Genomic DNA, 6,567 nt, shown 5'->3' with positions numbered 1-6,567 from the left:
CAGAGACTTAAGCCGACTTCGGAAACACCACGCCTGCGCCGCCAGAACCCGGCGCGCGCTCCCGAACCCGGCGCGCACTCCCGCCTGACGCCCCAGCCGAGCCTAGAACCAGCAGCTAGCCCGAAAGGTGAGGGCGGGGGAGCACACGCGGGAGGGAAGGCCGAAACGCGCAAGCGCAGAGAGCGTGCGCACGCGCAGAGCTCCCGCCGGCCGGCGCCCGCCCGGAGCGCGGGAGAAGCGTCGGAAGCCACAGAGAGGAGCGGCACCTCGGTGAGTGCTCCCCCTCCCTTATCTCCCGGAGTGCTTTGCGCGCGCCCGGTGGCCGGGGGGGAGGGGAGGGGAGGGGAGGCGGCGGTGGCAGCCATGTTGTTGTGAGTCTCTGTGTCTCACCCTCGGTACTTCGGTGGTTCGGAGGAGGAGGAGGGGGAGGAGAAGGAGGAGGTGGGGTGGGGGGGAGGGAGGTAGGTGGAGAAAGAAGATATTGCCACCACCGAAGGCGGAGGAGGGGAGGACGGCCAAGAGCGACGCCGCCGTGTGCCCAACGGTCGGTGTCCCCGGCTGAGGCAGCGCGGCCGCAGCAGCCCCGTAAGTCAGTCGCGCTTGCACCCTCTCCCCGTGCTCTGGCGCCGCGGGGCTGGCTCCCCGGGCTTTGTGTGGAGGCCTCGGCGGGGGCCGCCTGCCGGAGGGAGGGTGGACGGGGCCTGCGGACTGCCCGGGAGGGCTGCGGCCTTGGGCCCGCTCGCACAATGCCGGAGGAGGGGTGCCGGAAGGGGGGGGGGGGGTGTGGGCCCGGCGGGGGGTGCTCTCGGCTTTCCCGCTTCCTTTCCTCCCCACGCCTCAGCCTCGCGGCGCTGGGTGGCCCACCCGGCTCTTCCTTGGTTTCGGCGCGCTCGGGGTTAGAGACCGAGCTGTCCGCCCGCTCGCCCAGCCCTTGGGCCGGGAATGGGGGGAGAGGCCGGGTGGATCCCGAGAAGCGTGCGAGTTGGAAGTGGGCGAAGAGGAAGGCGTGGGCTTATGAAAACAAGTGTGGGAATTCTCGAGGGCCCGAGTGTGTGCAGGAAAAGCTTCCGGTAGACAGGTGTGGGTTTGAAAGAAAAGGCGACTTGGGTTCGGTGTGTTAGGAATGTTGTGTTTTTGTTATCGGAACAGATTTCGATACTTGGGGAAATGTGTAACTTAAAACCAAAGAAGAGATTAGGGGCTTCAAACATTTTAGCAGTCGTTTTGTATCTGAACTGGGCCAAATTTGGGGACGATAAATAGTTAAAAGTTGTATGCCCAAACACGCGTGTAAAAGTTACTGTTACTTCTGAGAACATAGCTAGGGAAAACCGATTTTTCTTAGCTTTTCATTGTAACACATATTTAAACATTTGGGTAGGATGGGAATTGCGGACGTATTAGGTGTAATAAGACAATCGTGTTAAATTCTGGACTTTAGTACTTCGTGAGATTTTAACCTAAGAAAACTGGTGACAGAGTTTTTGGGGTGAAGGTTTTTGAGGAAAGCTTTATTAGAAAAAGTCTTTTAAATGCTTGAGAGAAATGTAATACTTGTGAAGGTATTGTATACCAAGAAAATTTTAATAAAGGGTGTTAACTAAGGATTTTAGAAGCTTGTTTACTGCTTGGATTCGTGTTTAATAGGTGACTCTTCACCATGTGACCTGGAGCATTGGAGGATGATTTAAGGATTTCTGGCTAGGAATCCTTTTAAAAACACAAAGATAAATAGCTTTAATTGGATACGTTTCTTTTCTTAGTTTTTTAATATCCTGCTTTTAAAAAATGATTTGCTTTATCTGCACAGTCCTAAATAGTTGCTAGCATTTCCCTTATTATAAGAATGTCTTTAGAAGTCCAATTTTTGGTGAAATTGAGTTATTTTAGAATTGTCTTTCGGTGTCCTTGAGGGCGGTTTTTGTATGAAGTAAGTCGTATTTTTTAAAAAATTAAAGTTTTTTTAAAAAAACTTAAAAAAAATTAACCAGAATCCTGGTTCTTAAGCTTTCTTTTTTTTTTTTAACATCTTTATTGGAGTATAATTGCTTTACAATGGTGTGCTAGTTTCTGCTTTATAACAAAGTGAATCAGCTATACATATACATATATCCCCATATCTCTTCCCTCTTGCGTCTCCCTCCCACCCTCCCTATCCCACCCCTCTAGGTGGTCACAAAGCACCGAGCTGATCTCCCTGTGCTATGCGGCTGCTTCCCACTAACTAGCTGTTTCACATTTGGTAGTGTATATATGTCCATGCCACTCTATCACTTCTAAAGTTCAGTTTTTTGTAAAGTTCATTTTTGTTATTTGCACAGGTCTCTTATGTTCGAGTTAGATTTGCGATTAACAAGCCTAAACATCTTCAGTTTAAACTGTTTAATTTTAACACATGGTTTTCTTAATTTGAGTCTGAAGTTCTTTGATGTTTTGATATTAGTAAGATTTCAGGTTTTTTAAAAGTAAGTTAATTACTGCCGTATTAAAGTTGGTCTTACAAGGTTGTCACTTTAAATAGGCCAGTTTTTCTTAGGCATTACAAGTATATAAACCAAATAATGCAGTCTTAACACAGATACGAATATGAGGATTTTGTTTCTCTTAAACCTTCCATACTTGTCTATAAACGTTTCTGGTGTTGAAAGATAATTTATTTTTTTGTGCAGGTACTTATTATCCTATTTACAGAAGTAATTATCAGAGATTTGGGCCAGGTGTGACATCCAAAACCAATCTTCTCGGTGACCAGACGGTCCCCTTTTTATAGATACTGATAGGATCTTCATAATTTTAAGTGGAGGTTGGTTCATTCTCCTGGACTCAAGTTCTCTGTAGTTTCTAATTTAACAACCTTTGAATTCGTTGGGTTTCTAAGATAGGAAAATATTCTGTATTTTCTCATGTTTTTAAGACTTGTGGATACATATTTTAAACATCTGAATGTACCACATATGGCTTCGTCTAGCTTACATTCACAGTTTAAGGCCATTTTTACTGACAGGTGTGATTAAGATAATAATTGTACTTATAATAGTGTAAATTGGTTTGTGACATATTAGAGAGTTTTTTGCTGTTCTTAAGAAAGCATAAAAATAGTCTGACTTGCTCCTATTGTCCCACCTTCTCACTCTTCCCTTTGATGAGTTTGTAAGAAGGAACTGATCAAGTACGGCTCAGCCCCTTTCCTCTTTCTCTTTGGGAGCCTGCCCCCTGCAGAAAGCACTTTGCTTTTTCTGGAGGCCACCAGGGATAGACTCTGTCCCTTTCTGGAGGAGGACCATGGTTGTCCGGTGCTACCTGTGACTGGGTTAGGATAATTATGGGGTGTGGTGTTAGGAAGCCCTGTTGGTCTAGGTTTAGATTATGCTTTCCAGTGTAGCTTTTCAGTAATAAGGGAGCTATTTGGATTACCATCAGCCTAATTCCTAATGTCTCTCACTCCTGAATTCTGATGTGGTGGGAAAAAGGTTTCTTCAAACCCTATCATTTAGAAGCTAACGTTTAAGTAGTGATTTTTATATTTAGCAATATAGATAGAAGACATTTTTTTAAAGTTGCTTTTGCAGTGGAAAAGTGAATTTACAGAGAAATATTATTTTCATGCTTTTCCAGTGAAACATTGTATAGAATTATTGCATAGGTAGGTAGGTGCATGGCATATGCTTTCTCTTCTCAGATTTTCATGTAGCAGTATGCTTAGAGACATAAGCTTAATAATATTTTTTCCCTAGTGACTTTTCCTTTCAGTAACTCAAAAGATCCTACTTATTTATAAATGAGAAATTAAAGCTTGCCTAATTGAACACAAGTGTCAGCTTCCAAAGTGTCTTTTTTTTTGGCCATGCCGCGAGGCTTGCGGGGTCTTAGTTCCCCAACCAGGGATTGAATCCCGGCCCATGGCGGTGAAAGCGCTCAGTCCTAACCACTGGACTGCCAGGGAATTCCCACAGAGGGTCATTTTAATTCTTATTGAAATTGCAGAAGGTTTTGTTTCATTGACTTTTTAAATTATTTTATTTTATCTTATTTATTTATTTTTGGCTGCATTGGGTCTTCGTTGCTGCGCACAGGCTTTCTCTAGTTGCAGCGGGGGGGGGGGCTACTCTTCGTTGTGGTGCGCATACTTCTCATTGCAGTGGCTTCTCGTTGCGGAGCACAGGCTCTAGGCACGTAGTTGTGGCACACGGGCTTTAGAGCGCAGGCTCAGTAATTGTGGCGCAGGGCCTTAGTTGCTCCACGGCATGTGGGATCTTCCCAGACCAGGGATCGAACCTGTGTCCCCTGCATTGGCGGGAGGATTCTTAACCACTGCGCCACCAGGGAAGTCCCTCATTTTTCTTAAAATGAAAAGTTGTATTTGGCCCTTGCCTGACTCATTTTTCTGAAGTGCATTAAAGAATTAAAAAGGGATAAGAACCTGCTGTATAAATAAATAAATAAAATTCAAAAAAAGAAGTTAAAAGGGATGGTTATTCAAGCATGTTGGCAAAAAGATAGTTTCTTTAGTATATACCACCTCTGCAAATATAGCTTCTGTAATCCCATCCATTTTCAGTTTACATATCACAGATTTTCACTTCTTATTCTCTTACTATTCTCTTATGGAGCGAGAAAAGATTTTAGAGTACGAGAAAACATCTAGATTGTGTACACCTTATATATATATATTCCAGAATTTCACTGTAGCTACCAAATACAAAAAGGGGGAAGAAGTGTGAAGGGAGAAGGGGTAGTTAGGGTGTCAGAATACTTTGACTGCAAACCGGACAGCAAAAGAAGGCAGTCATTTTCTTTTTTTTTTTTTTTTTGTATTTTAATTTTTTTTTTATTTTACAAATTTAATCAGTTATACATATACATATGTTCCCATATCCCCTCCCTTTTGCGTCTCCCTCCCACCCTCCCTATCCCACCCCTCCAGGAGGTCACAAAGAACCGAGCTGATCTCCCTGTGCTATGCGGCTGCTTCCCACTAGCTATCTACCTTACGTTTGGTAGTGTATATATGTCCATGCCGCTCTTTCACTTTGTCACAGCTTACCCTTCCCCCTCCCCATATGAAGGCAGTCATTTTCACCTACCTAGGGCGATATGTATATTTGGACCATAAAAATCTCCAAAAATCTGCTTCCTGGAAGGGATTCGGTGAAATTGACTGTAAAGTGACATTATAAAACCACCTATTTGATACGTGTCTAGGAAAATAAAACCGCCAGAGTACATAGAAAATAGTATGGGGAGAGGGGTTAACTTTTTTCTTTTCCTTTAGTCCCCCAGAAAAAAAGTGTGTAGAGAGACTAGTTTTAGAGAAATCTTTGTGGTTTCAGTTTTACTGGACATTTTATGTCAAGAGTAGCAAGTTCTAGATCTCAAGGTGGTAATCTCTGATTTTAGGCACTGTTTCTGAAAGAGATCAGCAGCAGATAGTCTTCACTAATGTATAAGATGGTTTTATTCATTCTGAGGTTAAAAAAAGGTAAATAAATGGCGGAGGCAGGCTGACTCTAAGTCCAGGTCTTTGCTAAGCAGTCAAATGAGGCAAATTGTTGGTAGAGAAAAATATGGACTATGGTATGACTTTGTTACATACCAACAAAGAATTGTATACAGGAAGGAGCTACTTGTGTCTTCCATTTTGGTGACCAGGCCATTTATTTAACATCTCTGTAGTATTAGCACTTTTAGCATGATTTAATGCAAAAGGTTATACTTTCTGTGGCAAAACCTGAGTCATTTGAAACCAATTTAACAAACAGAATTAAGATTTGGAGTTCAGAGAAGGTGATAGCTCCAGGTTTTGCCTACAGATGTTTTCTTGGACCACCTTGCAGTTGAAATATAATTGATTGCTTTTCATCCAAAGGTGCCTTCATTTAATCTCTAAATTATTTGGCTCCTACACTGGCAAAAATAGGAGTATTCAAGGATCTTGCCAAAGATAAAATTGCTACTAATTTTTATGGTAAGTCTGGTTGAGAAGATACTCATGGAGTATTACTTGAGTTTCAGTCCATTTGTTACTCTGGATATTCTAAGTTGTATCATTTCATCAAGCTAGACTACCAGAAACTTGCATTCATTTTTTGAGGTTTGCAGGCCTATCATGTGCCAGACTGTGCTTAGATGTTTGTGGTACAGTGATCCCTGTTCTTATAGTTTTACTGTAACTATAAGCTTATGTTTACAGTGGAGGGGAAGATGATTAAACTCATGTTTACACAGTGCAGTACACTAAGTGCTGTCACAGTGCAGTACACTAAGTGCCACTGGAGGTGGTGTTGCAAAAGTGCTCTGGACTCAGGTAGACACTGCAGGGGGTCAGGAAAAGCTTTCCAGAAGAGGTAAAGTTAACTATAAAAAGACTTAGAAAAGTTAATTTAGTCAAGAGATGGGTGAAGTAGTAGCATTTAGCCAGAGGGTTTAGTATGTGTAGTGACCCAGATAGGGGAGAATGGCAGAGCTTAAAGTGGAGGTAAGGAGGAGAATTGAAAAGATTTGATTAGAGATACAGGTAGCAGCACACTAGATTAAAGGGCCTTTTTTTTTTTTAACGTATTTATTTAT

General features: G+C 43.0%; 1 protein-coding gene across 8 annotated transcripts in view; it reads left to right on the top strand.

Moving 5' to 3' along the window:
- The first annotated feature begins 244 nt into the window (after nucleotides 1-244).
- The window catches only part of PUM2 (pumilio RNA binding family member 2), a 95,251-nt gene continuing 88,928 nt past the window's right edge, over nucleotides 245-6,567 (top strand). For 6 of the 8 annotated variants that reach the window (XM_060116891.1, XM_060116894.1, XM_060116893.1 and 3 more), the window contains exon 1: nucleotides 474-585. The gene's annotated coding sequence lies outside the window, so the exon portion shown is untranslated. Of the gene's footprint in view, nucleotides 271-473; nucleotides 586-988; nucleotides 1,079-6,567 lie in introns of those variants that run through there. The other 2 variants (XM_060116888.1, XM_060116889.1) reach the window with 2 other exon arrangements.

Source organism: Mesoplodon densirostris, chromosome 14 (genome assembly GCF_025265405.1).
Source record: "Mesoplodon densirostris isolate mMesDen1 chromosome 14, mMesDen1 primary haplotype, whole genome shotgun sequence".
NCBI classification, from domain to species: domain Eukaryota; kingdom Metazoa; phylum Chordata; class Mammalia; order Artiodactyla; family Ziphiidae; genus Mesoplodon; species Mesoplodon densirostris.
The sequence above is the reverse complement of the archived record's forward strand: the minus strand, read 5'-3'. Positions and strand labels throughout refer to the sequence as shown.